Here is a 22,251-nt window from a genome sequence, read left to right on the forward strand (position 1 = left end):
AGAAATATTTGAGTAGGTAAATTATAGAAGAATGAATGAATTTAGAAGTGTAGGTTAATTTATAGAGCTGAATTAGGTCCTAAAACATTCAGATTCATTAACTAACAATTTGAAAAATATCTAAAGTACCCCCACTTAAAACTGAACTTGGGAACATGTAAATCGCATTTGGAAAATGCATTTTATGAAATATAAGGAAAATCGCATTCCTTGAATGCGGTGTATGCCTAATTATTTTGGAAGTGATTTTTGGCTAGATTTGGGGTAAAATTGCACTATGGGGGAGCAAGTCCACGACGCAAACTTACCGCATACCCTTCTGTTTAGTGAAATTCTTGAAAAATTCATCTTTCGATACACGAGTCCTAAAAATCCATTGAGACCATTGTTTTGCAGGTTTTGACCCCCTGATCGATATTTCAGACTCGAATTTGCCAAAAAAGATAAGGATAATGTGTTACGCAAGCGACTTATTCCCAAGGCATTTTTAAGGCACTTGAGCATTTTTTAGGAATGGTACAAGGCCTTATTTGTTATCTTATCTATTTTGAGGATGTGTAATTCATGATTTATCTGTGATAGAGAAAGAAGACTATTTGCCTGAGGGTTGAGTTGGGGTTTTTAAGCATAATTGAGTGTTGAACTATATCCGAAAAAAGGTGAACACTTATGTTGATAAAATTCCTTCCATTGCGCTCGGCCTGTCCATCGGATTAAGGATGAAATGCAGTGCTAAGACTCACCTGAGTCCCTAATCCTTCCTGAAATGACCTCCATAAGTTAGCCGTAAACTGGGCACCTCTGTCAGTTATAATAGAAACAGGAACTTCATGGAGCCTTACTATATCCTTAATATACAATCTAGCATAATCCTTAGCCGAATACGTAGTTCTGACAGGAAGAAAATGGGCTAATTTCGTTAGTTTATCAACAATAACCCAAATAGAATCATACCTATGTGGAGTGCACGGTAATCCTGTAATGAAATTCATATTAATTCTTTCCTATTTCCAAGTAGGAATTTCCATTTTTTGTAACAATCCAGCGAGTTTTTGATGCTCGATCTTAACTTGCTGACAATTTGGACACTGACCAACAAACTCTGCAATATCTCTTTTCATCCCGTCCCACCAATATAAACATTTGAGGTCATGATACATGTTAGTGGATCCAAGATGAACAGAATACCGAGCATTATGTGCTTCACCCATAATTTGTTGTCACAGCCCTGCAATGTCGGGCACACATATCCTGCCTTCACATAACAATACTCCATCCGACGAAATTTTGAATTGAGTCCTTTCCTTGTTAAGAGACACATCCCTGTACTGCAGTAGATTGGGATCCTTGAACTGACGCCGTTTTACCTCTTCCATAAGTGATGATTCAGCAATATTTCGGATAGAAATCCCGATATCTCCAAAGTCGGCCAAACAAACTCCAAGACTTGCTAACTGATGAATCTCACGAACTAATTCTTTCTTATCTGGTGGAACCTCAGTCAAACTGCCCATGGACTTGAGGCTAAGTGCATCAGCTACCACATTGGCTTTTCCCGGATGATACAAAATATCGACATCATAATCTTTCAATAATTCCAGCCAGCTACGCTGCCGCAAATTTAGCTCCTTTTACTTAAAAATATACTAGAGGCTCTTTTGGTCCATATAAATATCAACATGGACCCCATATAAGTAATGCCGCCATATCTTCAAGGCATGAATCACCGCGGCTAATTCTAGATTGTGAGTGGGATAATTTCTCTCGTGTGGTCTGAGCTGCCGAGAAGCATATGCTATGACTCGACTGTGCTGTATTAACACATAACCTATCCCAATACCAGAAGTATCATAATAAATGACATACCCGTCTGACCCCTCTGAAAGGGATAAAACTGGAGCTGTAATTAATTTTTCCTTCAGCAGCTGAAAGCTGCGTTCACAAGCGTCAGTCCAATGAAATTTGGTTGCCTTCTGAGTTAGCTTTGTTAAGGGTGCCGCAATAGAAGCAAAGTTCTCTATAAATCTTCTGTAATACCTGGCTAACCCCAGAAAGCTACGTACCTCTGGCGGTGTGGTAGGCCTGGGCCAATTTTGTACAACCTCAATCTTCTGTGTATCGACCCGAATGCCATCTGCTCCGACAATATGCCCTAGAAATACCACGGAGGTTAACTAGAATTCACATTTGGAGAATTTAGCATATAATATTTATTGCCAAAGTATGTCGAGTACTGTCCTTAGATGATCGTAATGCTTTTCTGCTGATCGTGAGTAAATCAAAATATCATTAATAAATACAATCACGAACATATCAAGGTACGGCCGAAATACCCGATTTATCAAATCCATAAACACAGCTGCGGTATTAGTCAGCCCAAAAGACATCACCCTGAATTCATAATGCCCATATCGGCTCTTGAAAGCAGTTTTCGGAATATCTGCCTCCCGTACCCGTACCTGATGGTAGCTCGAGCATAAATCGATCTTCGAAAAATATTTGGAACCCTACAAATGATCAAATAAATTGTCAATCCGGGGAAGGGGATATTTATTCTTTATAGTCACCTTATTTAATTGTATGTAGTCAATACACATCCGCAGTGACCCATCTTTCTTCCTTACAAATAATACCGACACTCCTCAAGGTGATGTGCTGGGCCTAATAAAGCCTTTGTCTAATAAGTTTATAAGCTGCTCCTTCAATTCTTTTTATTCTGTCGGCGCCATTCTATACGGAGGGCTAGATATAGATTGAGTATCCGGCAGCAGAGCTATTAGGAACTCTACCTCCCGTTCAGGGGGAAGACCTGGAAGCTCATCTGGAAATACATCTGGGAATTCATTGACTACCGAAACTGATGGGAGAGCGGGTGTCTCGGCTTTAGTACCGTGTACACGAATCAAATGATAAATATAACCTTTTTGAATCATCTTTTTAGCCTTGAGGTATGAAATAAACTTACCTCTCGGCGATGATGTACTCCCTATCAAATTCACTTCTGGTTCCCCTGGAAATTGAAATCGCACTACCTTTTCCTCACAGTCAACATTAGCATAACAGGAAGCTAACCAGTCCATACCCATAATAACATCAAATTTTATCATATCTAATTCCACCAAGTCAGCTTTAGTGCAATGATCATATATAATCACCGAACAATCCTTATATACTTGCCTCACTATAATAAAATCCCCAACTGGTGTAGCTACTTCAAATGGCTCTATAGGTTCGGGAGGTATCCCAATTTTTCTAGCAACAAGCGGAGAGATATATGATAAAGTAGATCTTGGATCAATCAATGCATATACAGATCGAGAGAAAATCAATAGTGTACCTGTGACAACATTTGGCGATGCCTCCTGGTCCTGGCGGCTAGACAACGCATATATACGGTCTGAAGGACTGCTGGAATCAAAAACTCTGCCACGACCTCGATCGCGGTCCGTCGGTGTTGGCACACCTCATCCCACAGGACGTGCAGCTGGAGGGGTAGACGATCAATCAGCAGCTGATCCTATCGGCTGAACTGCGCTACCTGATCTGCTTGCCAACGGAAAATCTCACATGATATGGCCTTGACGGCCACAAGAAAAATAGGCTCATGTAGCTTAGTAACACTCTCTAGGATGTGATCTCCCACAATAAGAACACCGGGGTATAAGGGGCCTGGACTGACTCGAACCTCTACTCGTTTGCGGACCTGATGCTCTGGAACTCTGGCCGGCCCCAGATGGCCCTGTGTCATCAAATCATCTGTCGGTGGACTGCGTACCCCGGCCTAATAGAGGAAGATACCTACCGGACTGCTGCTGAAGCTGCCCACCTCAGAAATCTCCAGAATACCCCACTAATCTAGACCTATTAGGCAGCCTCCTGTCACGATCTCTGCCAGAAGGATCTCCCCTGTGTCGGTCCTCCATCCCTTGCGCATAGGCCTGCAGTCGGTTAATGTCCATGCAGACCTGAGATGCCATCGCCATACAGCTGTCAACTAAATAATGATCCAACCCTATCACGTACCGATGCATCCTGTCCTTCATATCAGCTACAATAGTAGGTGCATATTGGGCCAGAGAATCAAACTCCAAGTTGTACTCTCGAACACTCCTGCCTCGCTGCCTCAGCTGTAAAAATCTATCAACTCTCGCCCGTCGCAACTCTGGGGGAAAGAAGTGGCTGAGAAAGGCATCTACGAACACATCCCACATAGCTGGGGAAGTACACTCACCTCTGAATAGCTCTAAGACTCGTACCAATTAACCGCAATATGCCGCAACCTGTGTGAAGCTAACTCAACAAACTCGGTCTCAGAAGCCCTGACTAGTCTCAATGAGCGTTGTATCTGTCAAATAAAATCCTGGGGGTCCTCCTCGGGCTTAGACCTGAAAAATTTTGCGAGATTACATGTCAGGAAATCGCAGACCCTCAAGCTATCACGTCTGTCATCATTATCACCTCTTTGTCCACATCCACGGGCCTGACCCGCTACTATCATCGTTAGCAGCTGCACAGCCTCCCCCAGCACCCTATCCTCCGCCCCAGGCTGAGGAGCTGGAGGCATGGGAGCTGAAGCCTCTAGAGCTAATGGGGGAGCTGCTCTAGGCTCCTCCGGTGGTGGTGTAGCAGAACCCTCTGACTGGGGCATAACATCGGGCATACTCTAAGCACGAGCCCGGGTAACTCTCGGCATCCGACTAGCCTCTCCTACCACCACTTTGCCCTTCTGGGCCGTTATCGCCTTATTCGGAGGCATCACTGAAAAAAAACACAATAGCCGATCAGAAAAAAAATCAGCCTAATAGCACAGCTCTATCGCACGATCTAAGATTCAAAGGAAGGTAACACCCTAAATGTCCTGTAGTCTCTTGTTTATAGATGTGGTGCACAACACACCGATAAACAAGACGCTACGAGACACGACCTGTAGACATTCCAAGGAAAAACTACTCTGATACCACTTTTGTCACGACCCAGCCCCGTAGGCCGCGACTGGCGTCCTATCTGAACACCCAGACGAACTTACATACTGATTCATCATATTATAGAAGAATTTCGATTGAGTCTTCTTTATTTAATAAGAACAGTAAACAAGTATTATCTTAAGCGATCGCGCATGCAGAAAATATCATATCCAACAAAAGGGTGACGGAACGCGGATCACCAGATAAGTGCATATATACATACAAGTATGTGGTCCGATTTGGCCATTATAACGTAAGGGACCGCATTAAGACATCAGTCATAAACAGATGAACACACACGACCCATGACCCACACGTATGTCTACAGGTCTCTATAGAGCATAGCAGAAATATATGACTGGACAGGGTCCCGCCATACCCGAATGGTCAAACATATATAGATGCATATACATAGGAAAGCCATATACCAAAATGCGGGCTCCGAGTCAAGGAGCACTCTGTAATAGCAGAAGGTGTGTAAGTCTTTCTTCTTCTTCTTCTTTCTTCTTTCTCTTCTTTCTTTTTGTTACATAAAGCAATAATTTCTACTCCAACTTCACACCTTGCCACTAATATCAACATTTTATATTCACTCACTAACTAATTTGAAACCATTTAGACATAACTCAAAAGAAATTAACATTATTCCATACAATATACCAAAAATTCCACCAAAACCATAATCCATCCAAAACTTCTATGAACACAAGAAAACTACCAAATCGCATCACCTTCTTCCAAATTTGCTAAGGACGACAATAATTTCCATAATAGAATTCTACTTTCATAATTACATATAAACTATACTAAAATCACATAATTCCCTATAACAGCTTATAACCAATTTTGAGGTTGTCTCGAATCATGAAACTATTAATTACACCGTAACCACCATAACGACACCACTAACAAGCTAAATAAAGTTCAATTCCTCTTCTCTCAACCATCACCCCACACGGCCACACACACCCACTTGCACACCCACATGGTCACACACACATACATCACAATTACATAATTTTCACTTAATTCTACTAGCTACAACACACCCACTTCTTCCATAATATGAGAAGATAGAATTCTTACCTTATTCTTCAAATTTCGACTTGCCACAAATATAGTTTTCTCACTTAATTAATTATGCCATGTTGAAGAGGGCCTCGAACTTGACAAGAATTCAAGAAGACAAGATTTTTGGATCAAAGTTGAAGAACTTGAAATTTTTCCTCTTTTTTTTCGTAGTTTCGGTCTCTTCTTCTCTTAGAAGATGACTTAGCTCTCTTTTTGGAGTCTTGAACTTTCTAGAGACATATATACTAAATAGATGATGGGCCACTTAATTAATGAACTAAATTTCCAAGACTTGGGCCATTTCTTGTGTTGGGCCTCAATTCTTCTATTACTATTGTTATTATGTGAGCCCAAACTACTTTATTGCAATTATTATTATTTAAACCCAAAAGCTACAAGTCTTCTCTCTTTTTGCAATTCACAAACTAATCTCCAAAATTCCTAATTTTACCCTCGGCCTTCTTCCGTATTTCCACATTAATTTTTTTTCCATGAACATCACACCAATCTTAAATAAAATAAATCACAACCTCATTCCTTGCAAATCAATTTTTTGAATGAGCCAAAGTGCGGGATGTAACAAGTATCATGTTTAGGTTGAGTTTAGAAAACTTGAACCTTGTATTTACATGTTGAGTGGAATATTATCTCCGTGCCTTATGTATTGTGATGCATTCATCCTTATTACAGTATTGACCTTGGGAAGTTGAGAACTGTTAAAGTCTTTTTGAGAAAAAAATATGGCACCTTTTTGATCCTTGACCACGAATTAGGTGGAAAGATGATGAGATTTTGAGATTGTGATTCAGTATATGGACTGCGAGTCCCCCATGGGTCCTTGTCTGGAAAACTTAGCTCGACAAGCGTATACGACAGATTTTGCGACAGCCTTGATCCCATCATATCATATCATTCATCGTATTGTACTGCATTGCATTGATATCGGTGAATACTTGACTTATCTGGTTAATTATGATAATAAACTGTATTTATGTATTTACTTTACTCGCACCTTCTATTATAAATTAGTGGGACCAATGCCGGACTGGGGCTTTAATTTTCTATATGCAGGTGGAAGTGTTCCTTAGTTTATTTCATATGTTTGATTAATTTCTTATACTCAGTCGGCTAAACCTACAGAGTACATGTGGATTTTACTCACCCCTTATTTTGTGTCTCTTTTGATGCAGATCCTAGTCAGGGTATCTCACGCAGCAACTGATCTTCTTGCAGATTATCTCATTGTCAGATAAGTGGTGAGACCTTGGGATCCAGATCATTACTAGTTCTATCTTTCGTTTTTAGTCTTTATTACTATTCAGAGACTCATTTTGTATATTCAGATTCAAACATTGTAGTAGATGCTCTTGTTACTTATGACACCAGGTTTTGGGATAAATTCTTTATTATTTTTTTTGTTTAAATTGTGGCCTGACTCCCCTTTGGGAGTCTCGTATGAGTTTCACTTTTTAGGATTACACATCGAAATGGGTTCGGGATGTGTGCCATCATGACCTCAATTTTTGGGTCGTGATAAGATCACCTTGAATAGTTTGAATAGTTGTATTAACTCATTCATGATGTTGTGTTGAGATTATCAGTATTGAATTGTGATTATGAAAGTAATACTCCTCTCATTTGTATTCCTCTCGTTGAGTATTTGTACATATCTACCTTCATTGATACTATACCAATGTTGTGATGATGATTTGTGAGTATGAGAGGAAAAAGTGGATGTACTACGCATCATGGTTGATTCTTTTGAGAGGAAAAAAGGGATGTGCCATGTGCCATGATTGATTCATTTTGATAGGAAATAGGAAGTGGTATACACGTCTGTGGTAGTTATATGGACTGATAAGTTCCCCATGGATCCCAGTGTGAGATTCAGTGGATGTGTATCATTAGGACAGACATGCATCGCTGTATATGACATTGCACTACATTGCATTGCACTTCATCTTTGTATTTTGTTATTCATGATTGACGATATGGATTGTGATTGTCGAGTGATGGAAGACTATGATGATACTTTTATATATTTATGTGTGTGTGCGCGCGTGCACGCGCGTGTGTGTGTTGAGGTGCAAGTGGTGATGTTCTATACGTGTACTATTATTATTGCGTGAGAACTATTAGGTTGGGCTGATTTTTATGCAAGATGTAGTTTGCGGAGGTTCGGATGGCGTGCAATGGAGTACTTAAGTTCGATATGTCTTTACTTGGAGTCATTCGTTTGCTTGTTGAATAGTGTTATTGGTTGGTACCCACCCTTGCTTTCTACACTTGTGTAGGTTAAGAGTTCGGATCATTGTGATTACTCCTTCTTCTCTTCTACGTCCAAAGCTTATTATTGGGAGTTTGTGAGGTAGCTACTTGTCATATCGGCAGACACCTCTTACTCTTTCATTATGTCCTTGTTCTGCTTTAGGAACAAAAACATTCAGACTTGTATGTCTTTCAAATCTATTGTAATATTTAGAGGCTTGTACACGTGACATCAGTTCTTGGGGGGTATTTTGAGTTATGAGTAGGGTATTCGAAATGTTAAGGTTATACTTGTCTTTATTTTGTTTCACTTCTGCATTTCTTTCGTTATTTTAGTTTAGGCTGACCTATCTTAGTGGGATAAGATAGTTGTCATCACGTCCGATTTTTGGATCGTGACAGAACAATTACACATATTTATGTTTTCCTAATAATCATGTCTTTTAAAAAAATTAAAATACTTAATAAAAATATACGTGCAATATACATGTCCACAACTATTATCTCGTAATTCATAAAATATATAATATAGCTTGAATTTTCACGGTATTCCTAAGAAATTTAAGGATATATAGTTATTGTAACCTTTTATACATTATTTCTAATTTATAGCTCAATCAGTTCTTTTTAGAATATGTATGCATAACTTTACAACTACATGTAACATTATTTAAAAATTAATAACTTTACAATTACATGCATGTAACATTACCCTTCAACTTGAAAAGGTCTGATATATTCATCAAGTTTGTCATTTAGAGTTGATATACCCTTATTATAAAAGTGGATCATATATACCCCTCTGTTATATAAATCACGCACATATATCCTTTTCCTCTAACAAAAGTTTTAAAAAATGATTTTAAATTATTTTATAATTTTTTTATTAAAAAAATATCCATATAAGGGTATATTTGATCTTCTCACATGTATATTTTTTTGACTTCTTTGATTCACTGGCTAATTTGAAGTTATTATTTTGATGATCAAAATTATTTTTCACTAATTTTCTAGTAAAATTTTTTATTGTAGATGCCCCAAAAAAAAATTACAAATACAAAAATTTAATTAAAAATATAGCCGCAAAAAAGCAGTTTTAAATTATAATATAGCCACAAAATATATTCGTTTTAAATTTTTTCATATTTTTTTCTTTTTGTCCATTTACATTTTTTTTCTTTTTATTTCTCATATTTTTACACTAGACATGAAAGAAAAAATGAAATAAGAATAAGAAACCCCAAATAATGATAATCATAGAAGTCAAAATATAAGATATATATATTTGTGTGTGTGTGAAAAAGATCAAGTATACCCCTGAACTTTGCAAGAAGCATCATATAAATCCATACATGGAATTTTTTAAAAATTAAAAAATTAAAAATCAAAGATTAAATTTAAAATTATTTTTCTCACTTCCATTAGATGAATATGTGAACGATTTTTGTAACAATAGAGTTATATGTGAGTCACTTGAGTAACGATAGAATATGTGTGAACTATTTTTATAATGAATAATACATCAGCTCTAAATAGTAAAATTGAGAGATAAATGGCCTTTTTTCTTTTAAAAAATTAAGGAAAAATTACTTATATACACTATTTTATTTACCATATCTTCAAGTATTCCCTACTATTTCAAACTATTTCAAAAATTTCTTCTTTTACACCTAAAATTCATTTTTTCGGATACATAACTACTACTCTCTTTTTCTTGTTTAGCTCAACTGATTTGTTAATTAATGTATCCGGATATCATAGTATCTGGATGAGATAATTGCTACTTTCTTTTCCTTTTTTAGCTCAACTAATTTGTTAATTAATGTGTCTGAATTAATGTATCCGAATACCACATGACGTATCCAAATACATAATTCCTTTTTTAGCTCAATTGATTTGTTAATTAATGTATCCAGATACCACAAGATGTATCCGAATGGATTATTTTTGAAGGAATTTATGTAATACTCCCTCTATTCCATATTAGTTGAATTTTCTAAAGTAATGTACACATATTAAGAAAAGCATTCAAAGACAAAATTTGAACCATAATTTTCTCTTTTACCCCTTTGTTTAATCAGTATCATAAAAATGATTAAATGTGAAATCATAAATATAAGTAGTCCTTTATTGAAGTATAACTTTGTAAATAGTGTAGTTTACCCCTAGAAAATTATAAAACTTCATTAATGGAAAGGGTAAACATGAAAAAAGTTTCAAATATTTCTTTTGAACTTTGAACAATTCAAATATTTTGAATAAAAAAAAACTCTACAAATTCAATTAATATGGAATAGAGGAAGTATTAAAAAAGATAGGGACAAACAATAATTAATTCCTTGGACTATGTTATTCTTAAAAAATTTACAAAAATTAATGTAGGACCCACGTGAAAAGTTTGAATCGGCCTGATTCTATCTCTTTTCGTTCCGTTAAGAAAGGAAGTGGTCAGAAACTATCTTTTTCAAGTGTTATAATGTTACCAATTACTACATTTTCTTTCTGTTTTTCTTTAAAATCTGATGGATATCCTATTATTTTATGGAGTAACATTTTTTCTCAATATGACCCCTTCATGAGACACAACTGTCACTGCATCAATTTAAAAGACTCCAATTATGTCTAACATGTCCCTTCGTTAGACATTAGTCACAGAACTGAATAGAAAATTTATTTTGCTTATGCACTCCAACTTTAGTAATAAATAAGGTAGCTGGATCTACATTATCACTGGACACGTACAAAATTACCTTGAGAAAACATCTTTTGACTTCCATCTTCAATGATTTATTATTGGTGTCGTAGACTTTGATCATCAAAATCTGATTTCGAGCATTGCAATGTCATGATTCAAAACAGGAAAAAATAAAAAATAGTAAATGAAAGAGGAGCAGAAATGATGAGGAGTCATTTTCTAAGTATAAATTAATGCCTTATTTTTTTTGTCAATTTCCTTTTCTCCTTTCATTTATCAGACACAAGACTTTATCAGATTCAGCAAGACGACATAAGGTTTGAATTTTATGATCTAAAAAGAAGTCATATATGTTTGCGTGATAATAAATCATTTTATTAAGGATAAAATAAATATTTTAAAGTTGAATTATTATTATATATATAAATACATTATTTTTTAAAAAATGACTAAAAAATGTAAATTATTTAAATTGAGACAGATGGAGTACTATTATTTTGAATCAAATAAATAAAATGATGGGAGTGTAAATTTAAAAAAAAAAGTGAGAATAAATGTGTTAAAAGTGTTAGGCAAGTAAAAGGAGAGATCAAGGTGTGCTCCACAGTATCACTCACAAAGATCATGTAAGTTGAAGGATAAAATTGTCTGACAACTCAAAAAAATTTAAAGGAGCTACAGAATTATTTTTTCTTAAACCAATAAAATTACATCAATTCAGTGTAATTACAAATCTATTCTAATGGGCCCAATTTGCAAACAGACTGACGGAAAGTTGTTTGCTTATTCACATTTCGCAGGATAGTATATAGAGAATATGTTTTAATAAATAATTATTAATTTTAGTAATATTTTTTATTTATTATTATTTATAATAATATTATGATTAATTTGTTATGTATTAAAATTAATTTATGTATGTAATTTAAATATATTATAAGTGTTTTAAATATATTATGCTTGTTTGGTAATAATTTGATAAATGTATTATAAGTGTATTAAAGTGTGTGATAAATGTATTATCTATGAATAAAATTTATATTATATGTAATTTAAAAATTATTCTCGTTAATATATATTAAAATTATATTATAAATATATTATAAGTGCCCAGCAAAATAAAATGTTACTATTATAAATGGTAAATATTTTCTTAATTTAGCATATTTATTTAAGTTTCCCTAGTATATAACTAGTAACGAAAATTCCGTGCAAAGCACATGCCAATATTTATTGACAAAGTTATTTTTTAAACAATATCGATTTAATAATTTTAATTTTTTATTTAACATATATATGCATTTGTATGATAATAAATTATTAAGTTTAAAATGAATATTTACAAATATTATTAACATTATAGATTTTAAGTAGTACTAATTAAATTAATTTTAAATATTTAATCTAAAACAAGTTACTTATATTTGTATCGTGGTAAATCATTTATCTAAATAAGTTATAGAGATGTATTTGTATGATAGTAAATCAACTTATTAAGTGTAAAATAAATACCTACAAATATTATTAACATTGTATATTTTAAGTAGTTATATAGAAGTATTTATATGATTGTAAATCATCTTATTATGTGTAAAATAAATACCTATAAATATTACTAACATTGTAATTTTTAAGTAGTGTTGATTAAAATAATTTAAATTTTTATCTAAAATAAATCTCTATTTTTTTTGGGAAAAAAAATCTGAAGAAAAAATTTCTTAATAATATAACTTCTAATTTCAAAAAAGCCCCTGGCTACTAACGGAAGTTGCTCACTTATTGCCTTATATATAAGTAAAAGAACAGTTCGGTGCACTAAAGCTTTCGTTATACGCAGAATTCAGAGAAGGATTCGATCACAAAGATTTATTATACGCAATCTTATCTTGTCTTATATATAAGTAGTAATATAATAAATATGATAGAAAACTTTGAAATCGAATATGATTCCTTTCCATAAGATTTAGAAGGAACTTCAATAAATGTATCAAGACTTACAGTTAGGTGACTGATTTTTGATGTTGGAAAAATGTGACGTAAATAGAAGAAACCAACTTTGAGCTTTCTCATGATTCATGTACCACGATATTTGTAGCCGTTGCCTTGTTTCGCGTCTCGAGAAACTTCTCGAGATTTTTTCCCCACTTTCCACCTCTTCATTTGCAAAGCACATGGTCATTTTGACTATAACTCTATAAGTGACCTTTTTTACTCCCGTAAATCTAATATACGGCCTTCATTCATTTTTATTTATCTATTATTATTTTTTTAAAAAATTACCTATCACTTTTAGCATTTTAAAAAATATATATTTAATTTTTATTTTACTCTCAAAATTAACTTTTTATTTTCCAAATCATTTTCAACACTAAAAATTATACATCAATTACTCCAGACATTGTAGTAAAAACACTTATATCAATAATTATTTCTTAAATTACGTGCAAATTTCAAAGTGAAAAATTAAAAGTGTACTGAGGGAGTAAATAATTTGTTAGGTTGTGACACATCCCTTATGATTTGAAAATATTAATTAAAAAGTAATTTATCAATATTATCCTTTTTAATTCTTTTCAAACTTAAGAAATACTCATTATTTGATATTTAAAAATAGTTGAAAATCACAATAAGAAGAAGGGTAATTCTGGAACAAAATTAATAGATTCTTAATTTTGAAAAAATTATTCTTTTTTGTTTTGAAATTTTGAAAAATGAAAGACAAAATTCTCTGATTTTTTTTAATTTTTGGAATAATGAATTAACGTTATATATATATATATTCGAAAAATGACCAAAACTAAAGTTTTAAATAGGGTTCATCGAATCCGAGGAGGATTGCCTACGTATCTCATCGAGGTAAGAATTAGATATGCGTAGTTCGTTAAGTTAGAAACATGAAGTAAGAAGGTATCTTTGTTATTTTTGAAGAAGGATAAAAACTCTTTTTTTTGAACAAGAGTGAACAAACTTTTTTTTTATTTTGAATGACGATTAAAAACTATTTCTTTTGAATTTTTTGAACTTATATCACCGAACCCGTGGAGAGATACCTACGTATCTCATCAAGTTGAGAATCAGGTGTGCGTAGTTCGTTCAGATTGAACAGCTAAGAGAACTTAGAAATGTTCGAACTTTGTTGAAAAAAGTAACTAAAACTTTGGTTATTATTTTGTAGAATTGGTATAAAGAAAAATATTTTGGATTTTCATCTTTACGAACTATACAAAAGAACTAAAAGCATAAACTTTTTTAAAAAAATTTTTTGCTTAAAAAGTTTTTTTTAAAATTATTTTTTACATTTTCAAGAAATGCATAAGAAACTAAAACGAGATTTTTTAATTTTTTTTTAATTTTCTTACTATGTTTTTTGTGTAAATTTGACAACTCCTTTTCTCATTTTATTGATCACTCTAAACATGAAAATACCTTATAAGAAAATGTTATTTCTAGATAGCACACAAATGATCTAAGTAGTCAAACTAAAAAGGGATACGTGTCCTAGACGGATTGACTCTTGTGTCAAACCTCACTAATTTAAATGCAAATGATGCAAACAAACGATCTACTAGGGATAACCATGTTTGTTAAGTTTTTCTAGGTTTAAATCTAAAGGAGATAAGTATCTAGACTGGCTTACTCGAGCGGACACTCGAACTAGAGAGGGGAAACTTGTCAATAGCAGCGCTATTCTGACTTCGTTGCTAGTCCAACCTCTCCTAACATGTGTGACTAATAATCCTTCACCAGGTGCCAAAACACTCTAACATTATCTCAATAGAAAGTAGGATGCATAACTGCATTCCTGTGAACATGTGTGAAGTGTTTTTAGAGACTCAAATGGATGTGCAAGAGAAATTAGTTTATAGGCAGTTCAACAATATCAAAGGAATAAAAAATTGAGCATGTATCACATTAAGCCAACAAAAAAAATGTATCCAAAAATAAATAATAAAAGCAAGTAAAATTCAATACAACAAATCTCGAATATTGGTTAGTCCCCAGCAGAGTCGCCAGAGATGTCACACCCCTTAATTCTACGGATTTTTTCAACTTAAGTGATGGTATTGATTGGGGATTATTTCATCTATTTTTTCAAACTCACCACTTGAAATTGAGTTTTGGTGTTTCAAGTCATCTTATTTTTATCCCTAATCAAAAGAAAGTTGATTCTTTATTTTATTGGTCTGAAAACTAAGAATTCGGGTAAGGAATTCTGTTGACTGAGGGGAAGGTATTAGGCATCCTTCGAGTCCCGTGATTCTGGCACGGTCGATTTTATTAACTTATACTTATTTTATACTATTTTGGATATATTATTAAAGGCTACAGTTTTCTAGCATTCACATACAATAGCTTAAAAACATAATTGTTTTCTTCTCTTGATTGCATCACCTGATATTCTCTATGTGTCTTGATTAAATTAATGAAAGTTAATATTTTAAATAATTTGATTAAAGTGTGTCACCGCATCCTTGAATTTCTTTTAAGTGTCTCAAAAAGATGAGCAACCGCATTCTTAATCGAAATAAATATTTTTAATATGCCTAAAAGTTCTTCTTACAAAGAAATAATTTTTCCTTATAAAGAAATCAAATTAAATAAATCTAAACTTCTATGATATAATATAATTTTTTTTAGGATCATTTCCAATATCTTTTTATTTTTATTACTCTTGAAATTAATATCAAGATTAAGCATACACATACTGTAATTTTTTCTAACATGCTAAAGCAAATCTCATTTTTTTGTTTGATAAAATAAAAACGACAATAATTTTTTGAGCCTAATAATCCCTACTTTATCATTATTGGCATCTAAATCAAGATAAGAACACCACCATGAGTATTCATTTTTAAGAGATAACAACTAACGAGTAAAAATAAATAAATAAAAATAATCAGCCATTAAATCAATCTTCATTAATTAAATAGATATATAACACATGACTCAATATTCATTTTTATCAAATTAAGAATAAAAACAAGTCTATTCTATAATTACATCAAACTCCATAAATAATTTAAAGAGAAAAGGTAAAGTTGAATCTCAAATGAAGAAGCTAAGTACCGCGAAATTCTGATCAAAGCTTGATTAGAACACCCACGAATATTTTGTAGGTTGTATGTGGTGGTATATGTATAGTGTTTGTATGGAAGTAATGAGAAAAGAAGAATAGATATGAATGTGTAGTTCCCTTTTTTCTTTCTCCTTTCTTTCCTTTTCTTTTTTTGTGTGTTGTAATCTTTTTTTTCTTCTTTGCAGATTTTTTTGTGAGGATCCTCTCTTTTTTGGATATTTTACTTAAATTTCATAGTGAAAAAGTCCAATTATAATTTATCTCGATTTTTTGGGAAATTACTTGAATTTCCTCTTTTTTGTAGATTTCTGATACATGCGAATGACGCTGATACATCGCGATTTGATACATAAGTCATTTTCATGATACATCGCTAGTTGATACAAACCAAACATTGTAATATCAATAAAACTTATGAATCAGCTTATAACACATAATATATCATGAACACAACATAAATAGCAGTAAAACTTATGTTTTACTGATACATTTTGTGTTTGGTTTGTATCAACTAGCGATGTATCATGAAAATGACTTATGTATCAAATCGCGATGTATCAGCATCATTCCTATGTATCAGAAGAGGAATTTTTGAAATTTTTTCAAATGGTAGAGAATAATTAAAAATATAGGAATATAAGATATGTAATTTGGTAATTTTTCCTTTTTTTGTATGTGTGTGTATATGTCTTTATGTAGTATAGTGTAGGGGTGTAAGATGTGAGATGAGCGGAGTGTTGTGGGATAATTGTTGGTGGAAATGTGAGGAAGAGTGGGTGAGTGGGTAGATTAAGGGGGTTAATGAGGTAGTATAGGTAAGTGGGGTAGTTTAGGCTAATTTTCTTTTTTAAAATATCAGCTAACTATTTTGAACTATAAGAAACGTTAAATAGTTAATCTGTAAAAATATAATTTAGAAAATACTAACTTATTTATTAAACTAAAAATTAAAAGAAAACATATATTTTTGTAAATTTTCTTTTCTTTAAAACAAGACACTAAAATGTGACTCCATTTTTATAATTTTCAAATCTTTTAAAATAATCTTACTAAAAATAAGATAAAATCAATATATTTAATTTAGATCTAAAAGAAATATTTAAGTACTATAAGAAAGTGTACAATCTTAGGTTCGGTCAAAAATTACGTGTCTACATCAACAATTCATTTATTTATAACCAGAGGAAGTAACTTTTATTTTAATAATCGGTCAACTTTTCTACACCTTAATTATTTCACTCTGTACCTGCTATTATTCAGTAACAACGATAATATTATAAAGTAACTTTATCTATCAAGATTATTATTTTTACAAAAGGGGTTAGTGAAAAGAAAAATAGGGGAGAGAATTTCAATGTGAAAAAATACATTCTTGTCAATAAAATAAAATTTTTATTAGCCAACCAATTGAACGATTAACTTACATAGAGTCTCGCTCAATAAAGAAAATCCTAGAATTCGTAAAATAGAAGGAGAAGAGGATAATTTAAGTAGATAAATAAAATCAATTAGGTAATTTTTTTTGTCTTAACTGAATTGGAGCCCTGCTCTCCGTAGTTTACCCCTACTTCATTAACCACCGGTGAATATCTTTAAGAATAAGTTGTTGCTTGGCGTTGGCTTCAAAGATTCTGCGAAAATTTTTGTAAAAACTTTTTCCTAATGAGAATTCTTTTATGCTTGAGTTAATTTTCTTAATGATCATTCAAGTTTTTGAAAATTGCTTTTAAAATATTACATTTATTTTATTTAGGATCAAAATATCATTCAACTATCACTATTTTTCTCGAAAATACTTAATACTTCAAAAATCTCTCTCTCCTAGTTGGCATGCTATGTTATTAAGGTTTTATTTTTTTTAATAATAGACTTATTTAATTCATCAAACTCATTTAATTAAAATTACAATATTATTAATTTTTTCAAACTCATTTAATTAAAATTATAATCCTATTAATTTTTTTAAAAATAGATTAGTTTATTTAGAAGAAATTTCATGCTCAAGAATCCTTTATTACACTTAAACTTTATAGATAATTTCTTATATGAAGAATAACTTTTTAACTCTTATTATAATGCCATCAATTTTGTATAATTATAAACATATATATTCAAAAATATTGCAGTTTTAAAAATTTTCAATTGAAGTTCAAATTGAACCAGGATATACAAATCACTTAAATGAACATTAACTAACATTATTTAATCATACTATTATATAATGGATAAATTATATTAAAGGTCAATTAACCAATAAAAATAATAATTGTGTACTTTGAAATCCATACTTACAACAATATTTTCTAAACAAAGAAAATTAGAAAGTGAATAATAGTTGTATTAGAAAATAAAATTTAGGCCTTTGTTAATGAGCATATTAATCTCGTATAATGTGTGTGGTGTTGAGTTAAAATAAACAACTAAACTAATTAAGGAAAAGAGCCTAAAATGCCCTTGAACAATTGGAAATAGTACAAAAAATGTCCCTCATCCATCTGTTGGGCCTAAAATGCCCTTGACATTCACCTTTAGGTTCAAAAATGAAATTTTCTTTAATAGAAAATGGCATGAGGGGCGTTTTTGTACCATTTCCAATAATTCGAGGGCATTTTAGGCTCTTTTCCGTCATTAAAATTTTGTTAAATAATTTTTTATTTATAATTAAATTGTAACCAATAGATGACCCCCACGTGTTTAAATAAATTATTCAAATTATTTAATTAAAATTATGTTAAATAAAATTAATTTATAATTAATTTTAAATAATTAAATTATAACCAATAGATGACCGCCACGTGTTTAAAATAATTATTCAAATTATTTAATTAAAATTATGTTGAAGAAATTTTGATTTATAATTAATTTTAAATAATTAAATTGTAACCACTAAATGGACGCCACATGTTTAAAAAAATTATTTAATTTATTGAATTAAAATTATGTTAAAGAAAAGGTCTTTTGGAACTAAAGGTGGATGATTATCATATAAAATTCTGAAAATTAATGCCTTTGTCACCCACATTTAGGTCCAAAAATGATATTTTCTTTAACATAATTTTAATTAAATAATTTAAATAATTTTTTTAAACATGTGGTGGTCATCTATTGGTTACAATTTAATTATAAATTAAAATTTATTTAGCATAATTTTAATTAAATAATTTCAATAATTTTTTAAAACATGTGGAAGCCATCTATTGGCTACAATTTAGTTATTTAAAATTAATTAATAATTAAAATTTATTTCACAAAATTTTAATTACAGAAAAGAGCCTAAAATGCCCTCGAACAATTGGAAATAGTAGAAAAATGTTCCTCATGCCCTTTTCCGTTAAAGAAAAGGTTATTTTTGGACCTAAATGTGAATGTCAAGGGCATTTTAGGCCCAATAAATGGATGAGGGGTATTTTTGTTTCATTTTCAATAATTCAAAGGCATTTTAGGCCTTTTTCCGAACTAATTATTATTTGTGTTTCAAAAAAAATAATTTAATGACACGACAAATTAGCCATTGGAGAAGGATATTTTTGAAGTATAAAGTAACATAATGATAATTGAATGATATTTTTATCTTAAATAAAATAAAAATAATATTTAAAAATAGTTCTCAAAATTTGAATGATCATTTAGAAAATTAACTTTTTATATTTTCAAAAAAAAGTAAAGCTACATTTTTCCGCGTAGAACCACAATTCTCATGCTTTATTTACATTAGGTGGGAATGCTTAGACTTTTGTACGTAAAAGAAAGTGAAAATGTACTGAAATGGATCAAATATACTCCATTACTATTGAAAATAGTTTTAAAATATCACTCATTTTATTTTTGGGCTAAATATACCTTTTCTGTTATATTTTTGGTTCAAATATACTCTTTTCATTATACTTTGATACAAATTCACCCTTAATTTTAATGGAAGAACACTTGAAAAACTCAAAATTAAATAACTCATTCTCAATTTTAAATATAACATTAAATTTTCATTTGTTTTTTTCTCAAAAGTTATCTATATTTTAAAAATAAAAAAAATGAGATGTGTCACTTCAGTAAAAAAAAATTAAGTTCGACGGGAGTTTACATTATCGATTATCATGACTCTTTGATTATTAGGATGATTATATTATAATTTACGTATGCTATTTAATCAATATTTTGCATAACATTTGATAAATTTTGATACACTAGCAGTGTGTTCCTTGGCTAAAGGAATTCTACATCTATTATTTATATCTTATTAATATAGCTACATTAATAAGAGATGTGAGTAATTTTTTTAAAATTTTGCAGCATTTTTTATCTTATCATTTTGTAAGAAAAAAAGACTCAAATTAGTATTTAGAAATTTTATGTATTAGTACTTAAAATTATGCAACACATTCTATATTGTCATTTCTAAGGGGAAAAAAACTCAATTTATTCCTTGAAAATTTTATTTATTCCTAAAAAAATCAGATATTTAAAATTAAACAACAACAACAACAACCCAGTGAAATCCCACATCGTGGCGTCTGGAGATATTTAAAATTGAGAATGAGTTATTTAATTTTGAGCTTTTCAAGTGCTTTTTCGTTAAAATTAAGGGTGAATTTGTATCAAAGTATAATGAGAGAAATATATTTAAACCAAAAATATAACACCATAAATATATTTAACCCAAAATATAATAAAGAATATCTTTAAACTATTTTCAATAATATATAGATATATTTGACCCTTTTCCCAAAAAATGTATCATAGAATGCTTAATAATAGTACAAATTGAAAGCTAAGTTCATGCCGAAAAAGATCCACCGTCCACTGAAATTTCTCGTGTTTCTAAACATTTAGCACTCCTCCGGTTTATATTAAGTGTATCATTATGATTTTCTTTATAGTTCAAATAAAGAGTTATTTTCCCAAACAGTCACTTATGTTTGAAAAATTATTTAGTAATATCCCTTTTCTTTATTTTAGAATTAGAATATCACTCATTTTTTTAAATATTTTTCTTCAAATATACTTGACACACTAATAATAATAATCTTCTCTCTCCTGATAGCTGCCATGTCACTTTATTCATTTTTTATTAATAATAAAGGTTTTTACTTTTTTTAAATGAAAGTTGTCTAATGTCTCTATCAACTTTTGTTACATAGTCAAAGCATTTATCCCATTCTTTATGAAAATCTAATTACTTCAATTTTATAGCGGAAATTTTTATTCTAGATTCCATTCATGAGTATTTGCCGGTATATTCATACAAAAATTTAGTCTTTCTGATCAAGAAAATAAATTTAGACAAATGTTCATCACCGCCTTGCCAATATATATGCACAAACATATTTTCTTGAAGAATCGGAGGAGTTAATATTGGATTTGCCTCTGAACCACTCAAAACTAGGGTAGAAAATTTTAGCGCTATGTAATTTTTTTATTGGGTATAACATGTGGGTTATTTAAAAAGTAATTTTTTTTATTATTAATGAAAAATGAATAAAGTGACATGGCAATCGGAGAGAGGAGATTATTATTATATTATTGTGTCAAATATATTTGGAGGAAAATATGAAAAGATGGGTGATATTCTAGTCCTAAAATAAAGAAAAGTGATATTACTAGATAATTTCTCAAACATGGATGACCGTTTGGGGAAATTACTCTTCAAATAAAGTAGATTTTTAAAGTCTTAAAGAGAATTACTGTATTTTTCTTATTTACATTTTATGTTACTAATATTATTAATTACTTTATATTTTTAAGAGAATATTTCAAAAATAATTTAAGAAATAGCCTTTAATTTTTTTTCTTAATATTTTTTTTAGGAGTGTGTCATATCTTTACCATTCACTTAGAAGTCACTGGTTTGGATATATGTTATGATAAAATTAGTTATGTTGGGATAAATTATGCTGTGATAAGTTATACTGAGATTAGTTATGCTGAAAGTAGTTTTTATTGCTTGTTTGATTTGTCATATTCAAAATTATATTAATTACATAATTTCTAAGAATAAGTTATTTGTATAAAAAATACCCTCCACCTTATTTAGTTCTTTTTTATCTATATTTTCTTTGAAAGTTTTAGTTATTCATTCTTAGAAATAAAATTTTCCATCTTATTTAACTTAGATATTTTTTTGTATGCATTACCATGATTGTACCGTGTGTTTTTAAAATTAAACTTTTATTTTAATTAAC

Source organism: Solanum dulcamara, chromosome 8, assembly GCF_947179165.1.
Source record: "Solanum dulcamara chromosome 8, daSolDulc1.2, whole genome shotgun sequence".
Classification (NCBI taxonomy): Eukaryota; Viridiplantae; Streptophyta; class Magnoliopsida; order Solanales; family Solanaceae; genus Solanum; species Solanum dulcamara.